General features: G+C 50.6%; 1 protein-coding gene across 2 annotated transcripts in view; it reads left to right on the top strand.

Annotated features, from left to right (window-relative positions):
- RAB11FIP4 (RAB11 family interacting protein 4) overlaps positions 1-16,335 on the top strand; it is a 146,588-nt gene that overhangs the window by 76,150 nt on the left and 54,103 nt on the right. The gene's annotated exons all lie outside the window — the stretch shown is intronic.

Raw genomic sequence — 16,335 nt, 5'->3', positions numbered from 1 at the left:
ATGCCACCACACCCAGCTAATTTTTGTATTTTTAGTAGAGACTAAAATGGGGGTTTCACCAAGTTGGCCAGGCTGGTCTCGAATGCCTGACCTCAGGTGATCTGCCCGCCTCTGCCTCCCAAAGTGCTGAGAATACAGGCGTGAGCCACGGTGCCTAGCCACTTCCTAGTATTTCCAGAAAAAAACAGAAAGCGGTCTCTTCTTGGTACTCCCCTTCTTCATCCCTGCCCTCAGTCTTTCTCTCTGACTTAATTCTCTTCTCTGAGTGGTTCTGATGCTAAGTTTGGCCCAGGGACATGACAGAAGTCTACATCCCCACTGATCTCAGCCTCAGAATGGGCTTTGTGAGCACATTCTGAAACTCTCCACCTGGGGAGAGAGTAGTCCCAGCTACTCTCTCTGCTCTGAGGACTGAGGGACTGAGTGAGGCCATTCAAGCCTGTGGAGGGCCCAGGCACACACTGCCCCACTCCTGCCACCCACCGCTCTCCATCTCAGTGCCCGAGGGAGGGCAGCTCCATTACCGCTCTTTTCCTCTTCTCCCATCCCTGCTGTGATAGGATCTGCCCCGAGCTCGGGGCCCATTCTAATTAAGGTAACTGAATGCCCAGGCAGCTGAAACCGGCCTTTTGCAAAATAGCAAGTGGAGGGCCTGCCCTTGAGGCCCAGCCTGCCAGCTCCTGTTTGCCCTCGCCTGGTGTTCGAGATGACTGGGCCCTGCAGCCCCAGTGAAGGAGGGGCCTGGGAAGGGGACAGAGAGCAGGTTTATTCGGGGTGAGCTGCGCTGGTCCATTGTAGTTTGCACTCAGTGCTTCCAGGAGCTGGAAAGGCAAACAATAGATTTGGGTCACGAGGGGTTGGGGGAGGAGATGGTCAGATTTAGCAGGATTCTGATGCCAAGTAGCTGGTGCTTAGGGCTCTGGGCTGTGAACTTGGGACTCTTCTGATCACAGCCTCTGTCTCCCTTCCTCGCTTCCTCTGCTCAGACCCCCACACACATGCAAAGCTGGCCTCAGGCAGACACATGCCACCACTGTTCTGGGCTCCTTTCCTTAGATTCCAGAGGCCTGGGGCAGAGTGGAGAGGGCTTTGGTCCTGCATCCAAATCCTGGCTCTGAATGTCCTTGCGCAGGTTATTTAATCTTTCTGTGCCTCAGCCTTCTCATATGCGAAATGGGAAGAGCAATGCATTCTCTGGTGGATCTGGGTTGTGTGGGGCCTGAAGCTCTTACCACGTGTAGAGCCCTTTTTAAGGTAAAGAATTTCTGGCCGGGCGCGGTGTCTCATGCCTGTAATCCCAGCACTTTGGGAGGCTGAGGCAGGCGGACCACAAGCTCAAGAGATTGAGAGCATCCTGGCCAACATGGTGAAACCCCATCTCTACTAAAAGTACAAAAAATTAGCTGGGTGTGGTGGTAAGCACCTGTAATCCCAGCTACTCAGGAGGCTGAGGCAGGAGAATCGCTTGAACCCAGGAGGCGGAGGTTGCAGTGAGCCAAGATCGCACCACTGCACTCCAGCCTCGTGACAGAGCAAGACTCTGTCTCAAAAAAAAAAGGAATCTCAACATCTTGTGCAAAGTTTACAAACACTTAACCATGTGAACACACTGGCAGGGCCCCTCTGGAGCACGTGAGGGTCCTAGAAGCTTAAGCTCTGTTAGCTTCACAGTAAATCCAGATGTATACATGCCTACCTGATAGGACTGTGAGGGATTAAATGAGCTCATATTTGAGCTCCTAGGACAGTGTCTGGCACAGAATAAGCCCCTCATAAGTATTGGCTTTCATTCTTATTGCCCTCAGGGTTCCTGTGAGCATTAGACATTTGCAGATTGCCCAAGTAACATCAAACGTGGTGTGGGCAGATGCTGTGCACCTGACACATGCATTCATTAGCTCATCTAATATGTAGCGTTCACGATGGGCCAGGGGCTGTTCTGAGCACTGGGGAACCAATGGCCCCTCTTAAAGCTTTCGGTCTGGGAGGGGTAATTGGGCAGTTACTCACACACATAGGCAGGCCCAAATGAAATGAGGACAGGTGCTATGAGAAAACAAGGCAAGGCCAGGCACGGTGGCCCATGCCTACAATCCCAGCACTTTGGGAGGAGGATCACTTGAGCCCAGGAGTTTGAGACTAGCCTGTGCAACATAATGAGATCTTGTCTCCACAAAAATAAATTTAAAAAAAAATGAGCTAGGCATGGTGATGTGTGCCTGTAGTCCCAGCTACTCAGGAGGCTGAGGCAGGAGGATCACTTGAGCTGAGGAGGTTGAAGCTGCAGTGAACCATGATCATGCCATGCCATTGTACTCCAGCCTGGGTGACAAAGTGAGACCCTCTCTCAAAAAAAAAAAAAAAAAGGCGAGACTATATCTAGGAGAAAGAAAAGATTTTGATTTGGGGCATAAGGAAAGGCCTCTTTGAGACATTACGAAAGAGTAGGGAAGAATTCTTATTCTCATTTCTGGTTTGCTTGCAGTTTCTGCATGTCTATCCGTAAGGCAATCTGGCATGGTGACATTAATTAAAGCAACTAAACCGTTTGGCGGTCCAACTAAAATCTAAGCAAATATTGTCTCCTCTGAGCCTCTCAACAACTCTGAGATGAGTAAGCGGAGACCCAGGCAAGAGTGGCTTTACCTGAACTGACATAAATACTAAATGAAGGAGCTGGAATTGAAATCTCCACCCGACTGCCTCACAGGTCCTTCCTTCACACCGTGTGCCTGACACAGAGCAGGGGTGCCCCTGCAGACTCATGTGACCTCATGACCTTCTCAGAGGCCACACAGTCTAATCTCCTCCCCTCTCACTGTGGGAACAGAGGAAGCCAAGGGCCTGAGAATCGCTGCTTCTGAGACCCATCCCACGTCCTCTGCCTGCCACTATCCAAGTGGTTGTGACCTCCCTGGGGTAGCAGAGTCCAAGAACAGTCAGTCTCCCAGACACAGGAAGCCCTCCTGTGGTCCTCAGGCACCTGCACCATGGGTACGCAGATCTGGCCCTCATTGATGCAAACACCAGCCCTCTCCTGGCTTTCTGCTCTACCCCCTGGCACATTTCTTCCTGGAAGGGTGATTGATGCTCTGCTACTTGTGGCCTTGGAGGTGCTCACAGTGAGAGACATGAGATGCCTTAAAACCATGAAGGTCAGAGTTCAAAAGGCAAGTAGGCAAGCAGGGAGAGCCCAAGTATTGGGCCCACAGAACTACAGTAGGGAAGCAGGCTTATATCTGAGCATCCCCACAGGCCTGGCAGAAGCAGGAATGGATGATACATGGCTCTCATGATCCAATGGAGGGAAGCAGGTGCTTAACACATGGGCTGGCGTGTGGCACCATGGGGATGAGTGCTGCTTAAGCACCTACCATGTGCCACCCACTCTGCTAGGTGCATGAAGCCAGTTACTGAGTGGGCCTCGTAACTGTCTTGTGTGGTAGGTACGTTTATCCCTATTTCACAGATGTGAGCACTGAGGCTCAGAGAGGCAAGTGAACATTGTCTCATCTGTAATGACCGTCCCCTATAAACTCCTGGCAGGAGGGCCTTGCCAGCTGAGTCATGGCACTCATCATAAAGGCTTCAAGGAGGAGGGGAGTCATTATAGAGGAGACAATGGGCCACATAGTAGATGCAGTTTTCTGTAGAAGTTTTATTTTAAAAATCAATGTTATTGTTTTTAAATACAGAAACTTTTGATATTTCCATTAGCCCTGGTTAAAAGCTGAAGGAAATGTTTTAAAATCATATGTCATAAAAGTATGTCTGGGAAATGGAAGGTTTTTTTTTTTTTGAGATAGGGTTTCACTGCCACCCAGGCTGGAGTGCAGTGGTGCGATCATGGCTCACTGCAGCCTTGGCCTCCTGACCTCAAACGACCCTTCCACCCCAACCTCCTGTGTACCTGGGACCACAGGCACACACCACCATGCCCAGCTAATTTTTTTTTTTTTTTGTAGAGATAAGATCTTACTATGTTGTCAAGGCTGGTCTCAAACTCATGGCCTCAGGTGATCCTCCTGCCTCAGCCTTCTAAAGTGCTGGGATTACAGACGTGAGCCGCTGCGCCCAGCTGGAAATGGGAGTTTTTTAAGTGTCCAGGATTATAATATTTGGTCACATATCAGTGCCGGAGCACTCATAGAAATGCACACATACTGAGGTCACAGGAACTAACTGCTTTAGACATGTTACCCCAGCCAAGCCCCCAACAACCTCGTGAGAGAGATACTATTCCTATCCCCATTTCACAGATAACAGGCTCAGCTGTCAAGCAGGTAGCCCAAGGTCACCCAGCTGGGAAGTGGCGGAGCCCAGCTGCAAAGTCAGGGCTGCTGAAGGGGAGAGAGATGGCCGTGTGCCCAGCTGTGAGCAGGCTAGAGGTGCTGGGGGACAGTCTGGGTGTGCACAGAAGCAGCTCCCAAGCTCTCGGTGCTAATGTGAGGATGAAAGGCCCCCACCCTGCTGCTGCCCAGTGGGAGAGCCTGACGCTCAAGTTGGCAATGAGCCTTGCAGGCTGGGCCTGGACGTGTGTCTGAAACAAGGAGCCTTTTCAGGTGGGGAGGCGCCCTGGCTGAAGCCCTCAAATGCAGAGTCACGGGGCCGGGCGCAGTGGCTCACGCCTGTAATCCCAGCACTTTGGGAGGCAGAGGTGGGTGGATCACAAGGTCAAGAGATTGAGACCATCCTGGCCAACATAGTGAAACCCCATCTCTACTAAAAATACAAAAAATTAGCCGGGCATGGTGGCGAGTGCCTGTAATCCCAGCTACTCGGGAGGCTGAGGCAGGAGAATAGCTTGAACCCGGGAGGCGGAGGTTGCAGTGAGCTGAGATCGTGCCATTGCACTCCAGCCTGGGCAAAAAGAGCAAAAGTCTGTCTCAAAAAAAAAAAAAAAAAAAATGCAGAGTCACAGAACAGGAAAGGGGCTGCTCACCTGAGGTCAGGTCCCCAGACCTTGGCTGAGCACCGCCCTGGGCTCATAAAGAACCACTGTGCAGTGCCGCGTGATGAGTGCTCCCCCCATACCCAGCGCGGGGAACCTGGGGAGAGAGTGGCTGGTTCTGCCCTGGGGGTCGGGGCCAGCCGCAGGGAGCTGGCAGCCAAGCTGGGCCTTACGCGCTGAGTCATGGCACTCATCATAAAGGCTTCATTCAGAGACACGGCCACAGGCGGCCCCAGCGCTCACCATCCCTGGTCCTCACAACCGGCCCAGGATGAATCCCAGCCGCACACCAGGGATACACCTGCGCACAGGAAGACATGGTCCCTTCTCTCAAAGAATTGCGGTCTGAGGGGAGAAGGCAAGACCATGAACACGGAAATAAGTCAGTAGCGCCCATGCTGATAGAGAAAGTGCATCAAGAAGGCGAAGCAGAAGGGAAGACAGGGATGGCCATGGTGGGGGTTTTTCTCTAGGAAGACGGCCTCATGCAGGAGGTGACGTGAGCCCAGCCAGACAGAAGTGAGGGATGGAGGCCAGGCATGGTGGTTCATGCCCGTAATCCCAGTACTTTGGGAGGCTGAGGAGGGTGGATCTCTTGAGGTCAGGAGTTCGAGACCAGCCTGGCCAACATGGTGAAACCCCATCTCTACTAAAAATACAAAAATTAGCTGGGCGTGGTGGCAGGCACCTGTAGACCCAGCTACTCAGGAGGCTGAGGCAGGAGAATCGCTTGAACCTGGGAGGTGGAGGTTGCAGTGAGCCGAGATTATGCCACTACACTCCAGCCTGAGCAACAGAGCAAGACTCGTCTCAAAAAAACAAAAAAGAAAAAAGAAGTGAGGGATGGAGGCACGTGAGGTGGGGGAATGGGAAAGAGCTTGGCTGTTTGGTGGCTGAGTGATGGGAAGGTGGAATGGAATGGAAGGAGGACCCGGGCAGAGGTTCTGAGAGCACAAGCAAGGAGTCTGCACAAGAGGCCAGGCAAGGGCTTTTAGCTGGGAAATGACAAGACCTGCCTGATGTTTTAAAAATATCCCTGGCCAGTCACAGTGGCTCACGCTTATAATCCCAGCACTTTGGGAGGCTGAGGCAGGTGGATTGCTTGAGGCCAGGAGTTCAAGACCAGCCTGGACAACAAAGCAAGACCCAGTCTCTACCAAAAAAAAAAAAAAATTAGCTGGGCATGGTGGCATGTTCCTGTAGTCCTAGCTACTCGGAGGCTGAGATGGGAGGATCACTGGAGCCCAGGTGTTAGAGGCTGCATGAGCTGCGATCACGCCACTGCGCTTCAGCCTGGGTGACAGAGTGAGACTCTGTCTCAAAAAAGAGCCCCTGCAGCACCTGGAGGAAGACAGCACTGGAATTGGGAAGAGTTAGGTGGTTGCATTTGTCCAGGGAAAAGAAGGTGAGAAGGAGGTGGTCAGCTCGGCCAGGCTGCTAGGACTGCTGATGTAGGTGGAGGAAAGAGCCATCCAGGGCTATTCCATGGTTCTCACCTGAGCTCCTGCATGGAGGTTGGTGCGATTTGCTCAGCGGGCATGGAGGGAAACTTGACATTTGGGTGGTAAGCATGTTAATTTGAGCTGCCCACTGGATAGTCAGTTGAAGTCGTCTGCACACTGTGGTATGCATCCACATCCCCTTGAGGTCCAAGGCCACCTGCCAGAAGTGTTGGCTGCTGCAGACCGTCCCCAGGAGCCAAAGGGGCTGCCTTGCCCAAGATGACAGACCCATCCTGGGGCAGCCCTCATCTGAAGGCTGGTCCATGTGGGGACACAATGATTTTGCCCCCTTGCCTCTTTCTGGGCAACTTTGAAGGACTATCTTGGCTCCAGATGCCCTGGGGATCAGCTGAGGCTCATTGCAGCTGCAATGCAATCCGCTTCTCCCTCTGCCCATCCTGCATCCCTTGTGCCCTCACAGGCCAAGCCCTAAGACATTCCCCAGTCAACTTCCTCACAGGCAATTGGATGCATTTAGTTTGGAGCTCCAGGAAGAGGTCTAGGCTGGGTGGCAACAATGTGGGGTGGGGACATCAGCACTGGTGGAATTTAAAGTCTCAGGCTAGGTGAGAAGGGAAGAGGATTGAAGCACAGAGCATGCCAACCTTGAGAGCTGAGGAGGTTGGAGGGGTGGTGCCCTGGAACCAAGCTAAGAAAGGTTTAAAGGGACCAGGTGCGGTGGCTCACACCTGTAATCCCAGCACTTTGGGAGGCCGAGGTGGGTGGATCACTTAAGGTCAGGAGTTCGAGACCAGCCTGGCCAATATGGTGAAACCCATCTCTACTGAAAATACACAAGTTAGCCAGGTGTGGTGGTGCATGCCTGTAGTTCCAGCTACTCGGGGCTGAGGCAGGAGATTCACTTGAACCTGGGAGACAGAGGCTTCAGTAAGCTGAGATTGCGCCACTGCACTCCAGCCTGGGGGACAGAGCTAGACTCCATCTCAAAAAAAAAAAAAAAAGAGAGAAAGTGTTTAAAGGAGAGATCCGGTGCCTGTAATCCTATCTACTTGGGAGGCTAAGGCAGGAGAATAGCTTGAACCCGGCAGGTGGAGGTTGCAGTGAGCCAAGATTGCACCACTGCACTCTAGCCTGGGCACGACAGAGCGAAACACTGTCTCAAAATACAAAACAAAACAAAACAAAAACAAAAAAAACCAGAGAGATTCACCTCACCAGGTGCTATGAGGATTGTTAAGGTAAGATGAGGACCCATGACACTCTAGTTAGTTCATTTCAACCGCTGTGGTGTTCAGGGAGGAACTTGAAGGAACGTTTAAAGCCAGGGGCATAATGTGGTGAGGAGAAGAACTCATAGAGAAGGAGAAATGGATGATTCAGAAGGGGAGGGCAGGAGCAAAACCTTGAAGGGGATGGGGTCCAGGGCCCACATGGAAGGGTCCATCTGTGAATAATGCTTTGTATCAAGAAGAAGGCAGAGTAGAGGGACCTGTGCAGGTTGGTGTGTAGACCTGGTGGGGAGGTCACTGGGCATGGTCACTGGCTGTGAGTGAGTGGTGGGAAGCAGTGCTGGAGATGAGAAGACAAGAAGAAAGGAGAGTCAGCTTAACCTGCAAGTCTCCCAGCTGCAAAGGGCACTGGTGTGCTTCAAACCTGACTCTGGGCTTCATTCACTGGAAAAAGCACAAAGAAAGACATTCTAAGCTGTCAAGACGTGGTAGGTTCAGCAAATAATACTAGTTACAGTAAAAAGATTTGAGCTGTTGCTATGCTTAAGCATTCGTCATGCATTCTTTCATTTAACAAGCCATCCCTCAAAACCCCTGTGACACAGATACAGTTGGTCCTTATTACTTGCACATTCTGTATTTGCAAATTTGCCTGCTTGCTGAAATTCATTTGTAACACCAAAATCAATACTCGCAGAGCCTTTGTGATCATTTGCAAACATTCTCACGGTGGTGAAGATGTGAGTTGCCCAACGTGCATGTTCCCAGCTGAGGTCAAACAAGGCGACAAGCGGCCTTCTTGTTTCAGCTCTCATACTGTAAACAAGTGTCCTCTTCACGGTCTAGTTAGTGCCACGTTTTCTGCATTTTTGTGTTTTTTTTTTTTTATTGGCGATTTTGCTATTTGAAATGGCCCCCAAAGGCTGTCTAGTGTTCCTAAATGCAAGAAGGCTGGGACGTGCCTTGTGGAGAAAATAACGACTGAGTGTTAGATAAGCTTTGCCCAGGCATGAGCTACAGTGAGTTCAATGTTAATGAATCAACAATATGTATTAAATACAGTGTCTTTAAACAGAGACATGCTTAAAACAAGGTTATGCATTGATCGTTTGATGAAAATGTTGTGATCAGAGGCTCACAGGAATTGAACCAGTATTTCCCCTAGGGGCAATGGTTCAGTATTCACGATTCTGTGTTTGTAGTGACTTCATAGAGCATAACTACTGCAAATAATGAGAATCGACTGTACTTTTTTTTTTTTTTTTTTTGATACGGTGTCCTCCTCTGTCACCCAGGCTGGAGTGCAGTGGTGCAATCTTGGCTCACTGCAATGTCTGCCTCCTGGGTTCAAGTGATTCTCCTGCCTCAGCCTCCCAAGTAGCTGGGATTACAGTCACGTGCCATCATGCCCAGCTAATGTTTGTATTTTTAGTAGAGACGGGATTTCCCCATGTTGGCCAGGCTGGTCTCGAACTCCTAACCTCAAGGGATCCACCCACCTCGGGCTCCCAAAGTGCTGGGATTATAGGTGTGAGCCACCGTGCCTGGCCTCGTGTGTACTATTAACTCTGTTGGTCACATAAGAAACCAAGGCTAAGAGACTAGACGAGCTACAGGTAGTAATAGCAGAGCTGGGGCTGAAACCTGGGCTGGTGGGGCACTAGGGGGCTTCACCCCATGAATGTGGCCTTGTGATCCAGTGGGGACCGCAGGGGACCTGGCCTGGAAGAAAGGTTTCTTTTTTAGGGCACCCCATGAGCAGCCTGTCTCCCCACTGCACTGGCTTCTCCAGTTTCTACGTGAACACAGAAGCTCCTTCAGCCCGCCTGGGCTGCAGCCACAGAGCTGTTGCCGGGCTGTGGTTTTCCCCTAAGTGGGTGGAACAGTGGCTCCGTGTCCAGAGGCCGGGCACCTTTGGTTTTCCTTTGCCCAGCCCAGCCCTGGCAGGGGAGGCACAAAGGAGGCATCTGTGACTGAGCACGGAGGCCAGCCAGTCTCCCGACACCAGCCCATCCGGTCTGCTGTGGCCTCCTGTTTATTCAGGGGATAAACTTGGGCAGGCCCCAGGGAGCCGCCCTCTCCCCAGCCCCACCACCTTCTCCACAGGGCAGAGTCTGCAGCCCTTCTTCTGTCTTTTGTGGGGTAGCTTGCGTGTTGTGGTTTGGGATACTTCTTCATCCCAGCATCACTGAGATAATTTAGGAGACAGTTGTGGGGGACTCTGCTTTCAGAGTGGAGTTACAAGCCCTTCAGTGCGTGTCCTTCCAACCCCAGAACAGACTCAGAGTCATCATCGTCCACTGTCATCCCGCCTCTCAGGAGGCCGCTAAATCTGAGACTAATGGCTGCCACCTGGAGTGTTCCTCAGGCAGGGAGCAACCACACGACTGTGAGGAGGGGGCACTTACCTGGTGGGGGGCTCAGTGCTCCCCTGTGGGGCTGAGGAAGGAGCCTGGGCTTGGGGAGAAGCTGGGTGCTCCCCGCCCACCCTCCTTGACCCATCAGATATAGATGAGAAGCCACGGCTGGGAGGGTGCGAAGCTGACAGCAGAGCCCCAGGTCCCCAGACAAGCTGTGGGGAGAAGAGCAGCGCGGGCGTCAGAGGCGCCTAGACAGGCAGCCGGCAGGTCCACAGCAAGGCTGCACCTTGTTCTTCCTTGGTCTCTGGGTGGCCAGCACTAGGTCTGGCCTGCGGTTTCTGCTCAGTGATTCTTGTTTGAGTAAATGAATGACGGGGTGAATGAATGAATGGTCTTGGTTCTATGATGGTTACTTTGGGGACGTTATTTTATTATACAAAACCGAGCCTCTCTTTTTTACATAGGATAACGGCTAGGTACACAGTCTCTGGAGCCAGGCTGCCTGGGTTTGACTCCTGGCTCTCAACTTACTAGCTGTATGTCCTTGAATAACCTCTCTGAGCCTCAGTTTCCCCATCTGTAAAATGGGGATAATACCTGCCTCGTAGGGTTGTCGGGAGGATTAAATGAGCTCATATCATGTGAAGCACTAGAACGGAGCTTGTATATATTAAGTGCTATGTGGCCATTTGCTGTTAATACTTTTTTTTTTTTTTTTTTGAGACAGAGTCTCTGTCACCCAGGCTGGAGTGCAGTGGCTAGATCTCGGCTCACTGCAACCTCCACCTCCCGGGTTCAAGCGATTCCCCTGCCTCAGCCTCCTGAGTAGCTGGGATTATAGGCGACCACCACCACACCTGGCTAATTTTTGTATTTTTAGTAGAGACGGGTTTTCACTATGTTGGCCAGGCTGGTCTCGAACTCTTGACCTCAAATGATTCACCCGCCTTGGCCTCCCAAAGTGCTGGGATTACAGGCATGAGCCACCGTGCCTGGCCAGCTGTAAATACCTTTAAGATGAACATAACGTCTGCCTTCCGCGTGTGTTGGGAGCCTGGTGCATTGTTTGCCCAGGTGTGCTCTTCTCAGAACACTGATCCCTTGTGTTGTTAAATGTTAAATAAGAAGGGTCCTGTCCAAGCCCAATTGCCTTAAGGAAACCTGGGGTTAAAAGCTAGGGAGGCTTCTCTCCTGCAGAGGTGCCTGTGACATCTTCAAGAGGGAGTGAAGAACTTCACCGGCTGATTTGACCACAGATCAATTTCTTGCTATCAGAGTGGGATGGGGTTTCCACAAAACACATCTTTGAAGACAACAAATACTGCTTCCTTCCCTACCTCCCTGGAGCCCTGGCCTCATACTGCTTAGCTTATCTGGTGGCAGCCAGGGAAATGGCAGGATGCATCTCCCTGGGCTTAGAACTGGGGCAGGAGGCAGCAGCCAAGTCAACAGCAGGTAGTGGCCAGTCCTCAGCTCTAAGCCAGCAGGTAGGACTGCAGAGGTGCATGTGGCAAATCACAGACGCCTGATGTGGGCTGCCACTGACTGAGACACTGCTGAGCTGGACAGCAGACACCTGCAACCCAAGGATGATGAAGAGGAACTTGAGGCCTTTAATTGCTCATGGTCTTCAATCGTCCTTACCAATTAGTTTCTGCTGCTTCCCAGGCAATTCCGGTTGCTGTAAGTAAGCCAGTGATGCAACAAGAGAGGCAGAAGGGAGTCCTGAACATGGGCCAGATCTGGGTACAAATCTTGGCTCTGCCACCACTTAATCCTCTTGAGCCTCAGTTTCCTTATTTGTATCATGAGTGCAGTAACATCTACTCTACAAGATTGTTGGATTAAATTAAGAAATGAAGTGGCTGGCACATAGTTCATAGCTGTTATCAACAATAGGCTGCAGGGAAATGTTCTCTCCTTGGTTTCAGGGCCCTTGTCCAAGGTTCCCATTAGGTAGAGGAATTGTTTCTTCAGAGTTGAGATCTGATGTGTCTGGGAAGAGGGCAGCCTGACTTGAGAAGGTCTCTCACCTTTCAAATGCCCATCTCAGGAACTTCAGAAAAGGCTTCCGCTAATTCAAAAATCAAGTCCTCAGCTTTCCATTGTCTGTGGGTGAGGGATTCTCAGTCCCATTCAGGGCCCTAACCATTCCCCAGGTGATTACTGTGTGCCAGACATGTTAGGAGCTTAAGTCCAAAGACACCAGGGGCATGGACCCTGTCCTCAGGAATTGCAGAATGGTAGGGGACCTGACAGGAGGCCAATCCTGACAATTCAGTGTGTTCCTCTTAGTAACACAGCTTGTGATTGAGGCATAGAGATCATGAAGCCAAGGAATAATGTATTATCACTGGAGAAGACAGGGAAGGTATCACCTGGGAAATCATACCTGGGTGGAGTTTTGAAGGATGGATAGGAGTTTGCCTGGTGGACAGAGGAGGCCAAAAGTTTGGTACTAAAAACAGCACACCTACTCTACTCCCAACCACCTCCCTTTTCTAGGATTGGTGTGGGTCCATCTGCCGTTAGCAAGCTTTGTGACTATAGGTAAGTCATTTCTTCTCTCTAGGCCTGTTTCCCATTGGTGAAATGGGATCCCTTCCAGCTTTAATGCATTGTGATTTCATGTTTATATAGGCCTAGATAATTGTTTTAAAGTCCTCATATTTGCAAAACATGGGGCAAAAGTCTTTGACTTTTTCTCTTCTAACGCATCTCCCAGTCTTAGAAAGTTGGTTGTACTCTCTCCATTTGACTGAGGAGGAAACTGAGGCTCGGTGAAGTTACTTGCCTTTAGCCAATATGTGGCAGATCCAGGCCTCAAATCCAGGTCTTCTGGCCCTGAGTTCCACTGTTTCTCCACTGCTCCACACGGCCTCTCACCCCACAAGCCCTCGGCGGCTGCACATAAATGATCCTTGACAGATTACTGCCTCACTCAGGCCCCTGCCAGATGTTACTGCTGACAGTTGGGGAGGAGGAGGAGCGAGAACATTGTGTGCCAGGATGCCAGGCCTCGGCCCTGAAGGAGGAGCTTATGAGAAAGAGGCAAGCAGGGAGGCAGCAGGTAGGACGTTGAGCATGGTCAAGAAAGGCTGTTTTGGCCAGAGAGTGGATAAATAATAAAGTCTGGAGTAGCAGGCAAGTGCACAGCCACCCTTTCCTGAAGCAAAAATTGGTGCCTAAATCCATAGTGAAAATAGTCCCCCTGGCCGGGTGCGGTGGCTCATGCCTGTAATCCCACCACTTTGAGGCCGAGGTGGGTGGATTGCTTTAGGTCAGGAGATCGAGACCACCCTGGCCAACATGGTGAAACCCTCTCTCTACTAAAAATAAAAAAATTAGCTGGGTGTGGTGGCACGTGCCTGTGATCCCAGCTACTCGGGAGGCTGAGGCACGAGTATCGCTTGAACCCAGGAGGCAGAGGTTGCAGTGAGCCGAGATCACGCCACTGCACTCCAGCCTGGCGACAGAGCCAGACTCCAGACTCCGTCTCAAAAAAAAAAAAAAAAAAAAAGAAAGAAAATAGTCTCCCTGCCTCCAGGGTCTCTCTATGCCCATACCCTGCTTTGTTTTTCTTCAGAGCACATATTATATATGTCACTCATTAATTTATTGTTTCATCATCTGACTTCTCCCACTAAAATGTCAGCTCCACAAGAATCAACCAAGACTTGGTACTGATCAAGGCTGTGTCTACAACACCTAGAACAGAGCCTGGCACTAACTGTTTTGAACAAATGAAGGAATTAATGAAGGAATGACTGAAAGAATGAAGGAATGAATGAAAGAATGAAGGAATGAATTAAAGAATGAATGAAGGAATCAAAGAACAAACGATCCCTTCACCTGTGATCATGTCAGCACCTACTGTTGTCAGCAAGCCTTTAGCAAAGCAGTTCCCAAACTGCTGCATCAGAATCACTGGGATCTTTAAAAACTGCCAACACCTGGCTTCCACCGTGACATTCGGATTAGGTTGCCATGGGGTATGTGATTGACATTTTTTTAGGTTCAAGTGATTCCAAGCGTTTTTTAAGTTCTTCAAGTGATCCTGATGTGCGGTGCAGTTTAGGAACCACTGCTTTAAAGGGTTGTCCACTCCTGAAAAAGGGCAGTCCACTCCTACAAAGCTTCTAGCTGAGTTAATAGCCAATCAGAGACATGGGTAGTGGCAGGCAGGGTGGGACCTCTGTGCTGCCCAAGTCTGGGAGGAGGTGGGGAGGGTGAGGTGTTTGGGGAAAGGAGAGTTGTTTTTGCTGCCTGGGTTTTGCTGTCTGGGTAACTCTGATGTTACCAAGAGTAGAGGAAAACGAAGTTTTTCTCCTTGCCCTCACCCAATTCAAGTCAAAAGAACACCTTGCTGGACTTCCTCCTCCCCTGCCACCTCCTCTTCTTGGATGACTGAATGAGTCAGGGGGCTTGTTTGTTAGGGAGGAAACACTGGTTTTCTCACCATTTTCCCCCTTTCGTTGAGCTTGAATGAGTAAGAAAACCCATTGTTTATACATGCACAGGTTGACACAAATAGAGCTTGGAGCTTCTGAAGACTCAGCCTGGGCTCCAGAGTCAATAAGACCAGGTCCCACCCCGTCTGCACAGCATCCAGCCAGATGTTACAAGAGAACCCAGCCCCAGGGGCAGGCTGGTGAAATCATCCCGGCCAGTGGACAGTCACCAACACCGGAGTGTTTGCCAAGGGAAACACCTTGTTTCCACAGTCCAAGATCCTCTCCTGGGCTGGCACAGAGTTGCAGAATTGGAAGAGACCTAAAGATGTGCTGTCCAGCTAAAAGCTCTTCCAGGGGAGGAGTCTGAGGCCCAAAAAGTTAGGGAGAGCCCAGAACCCAGGCCTCCTGCATCTTCACTGGGTTTGGTGAGAAGAGGCAGAGGAAGGAGTGGTCAGAGAAGATGCCAGCTTAGTGCAGACCCCTAGACACATCCCCACTGGCGAGAGAGGGCTTTTGGATCCAAGAGTCATTCCCATTTTTTTTCTAAATAAAAAATTGGGGGCCAGGTGCGGTGGCTCACGCCTGTAATCCCAGCACTTTGGGAGGCCGAGGCGGGCAGATCGCTTGAGGCCAGTTCAAGACTAGCCTGGCCAACATAGCAAAACCCCATCTCTACTAAAAATACAAAAAGTTAGCTAAGTGTGGTGGCATATGCCTGTAATCTCAGTTACTCAGGAGGCTGAGGCACAAGAATCACCTGAACCCAGGAGACAGAGGTTGCAGTGAGCAAAGATTGCACCACTGCACTCCAGCTTGGGTGACAGAGGGAGATTCTAAAAAAAAAAAAAAAAAAAAAAAAAAGAAAAGAAAAAAAATTAGGAATGACTTTCCTTTGGGGTCAAGAGGCCTCTGCAGTCTCAGAGTCCTGCCTACTTGCTTGGTAGTCCCTTCCCTGCAGTCTCAGAGTCCTGCCTACTTGCTTGGTAGTCCCTTCCCTAAGCCACTGCTTAAGTCATCAAATACTGAATTTACCACCTGGGATGAAAGCTGAGATTTAAGAGTTGTAGCTGAACTTCCTGAGTGTGGAGTCAAAGGACCTCTGAGAGAGAGGTGAGAGAGGACAAGTACTTGTGGTAAAGTCCTAGCTAGCTGCCAGGGGGGCTTTTCCACACATAGAGCCCCAGCTGGGCAGAAATAATGTCCTCTGGCCGGGGGCAGTGGCTCACACCCATAATCCCAGCACTTTGGGAGGCCGAGGCGGGCGGATCACGAGATCAGGAGTTCGAGGCCATCCTGACCAACATGGTGAAACCCCGTCTCTACTAAAAATACAAAAATTAGCCAGGCGTGGTGTCATGCGCCTATAGTCCCAGCTACTCAGGAGGCTGAGGCAGGAGAATCGCTTGAACCCTGGAGGCGGAGTTTGCAGTGAGCCGAGATCATGCCATTGCACTCCAGCCCCGGTGACAGAGTGAGACTGCGTCTCAAAAAAAAAAAAAAAAAAAAGTAAAGAAAGAATGTCCTCTGTGTGTGCATTGACAGAATCAAGCCCTGCTAAGATGGACCGGGTTTGACTGATGCTCACAGTCCTGATTAATGACTGGTGTCCACCTTGGAGAGCACTAGACTGAGAGTAATGCAACCTGGCTCTACTCCTGGCTCCACCACTAACTGAGTGTGCTACTTGTGAGGGGAGATGCCATTTCCCACCTCTGGGGCTCATTCCCCTGTCTGGGAAATGGTTATACTATACCAGTGATTTTAAACATTTTTAAAGCCATAGAACCCTTTATTCACATGAAGTTTCATACAGAAGACAGCATGTACAGCAGACAGAAGTGGAGCTATTTTTATGGTTCCCCTGGAGCACATCTTCCC

This window comes from Pan paniscus, chromosome 19 (assembly GCF_029289425.2).
Source record: "Pan paniscus chromosome 19, NHGRI_mPanPan1-v2.0_pri, whole genome shotgun sequence".
In the NCBI taxonomy this organism is placed as follows: domain Eukaryota; kingdom Metazoa; phylum Chordata; class Mammalia; order Primates; family Hominidae; genus Pan; species Pan paniscus.
The sequence above is the reverse complement of the archived record's forward strand: the minus strand, read 5'-3'. Positions and strand labels throughout refer to the sequence as shown.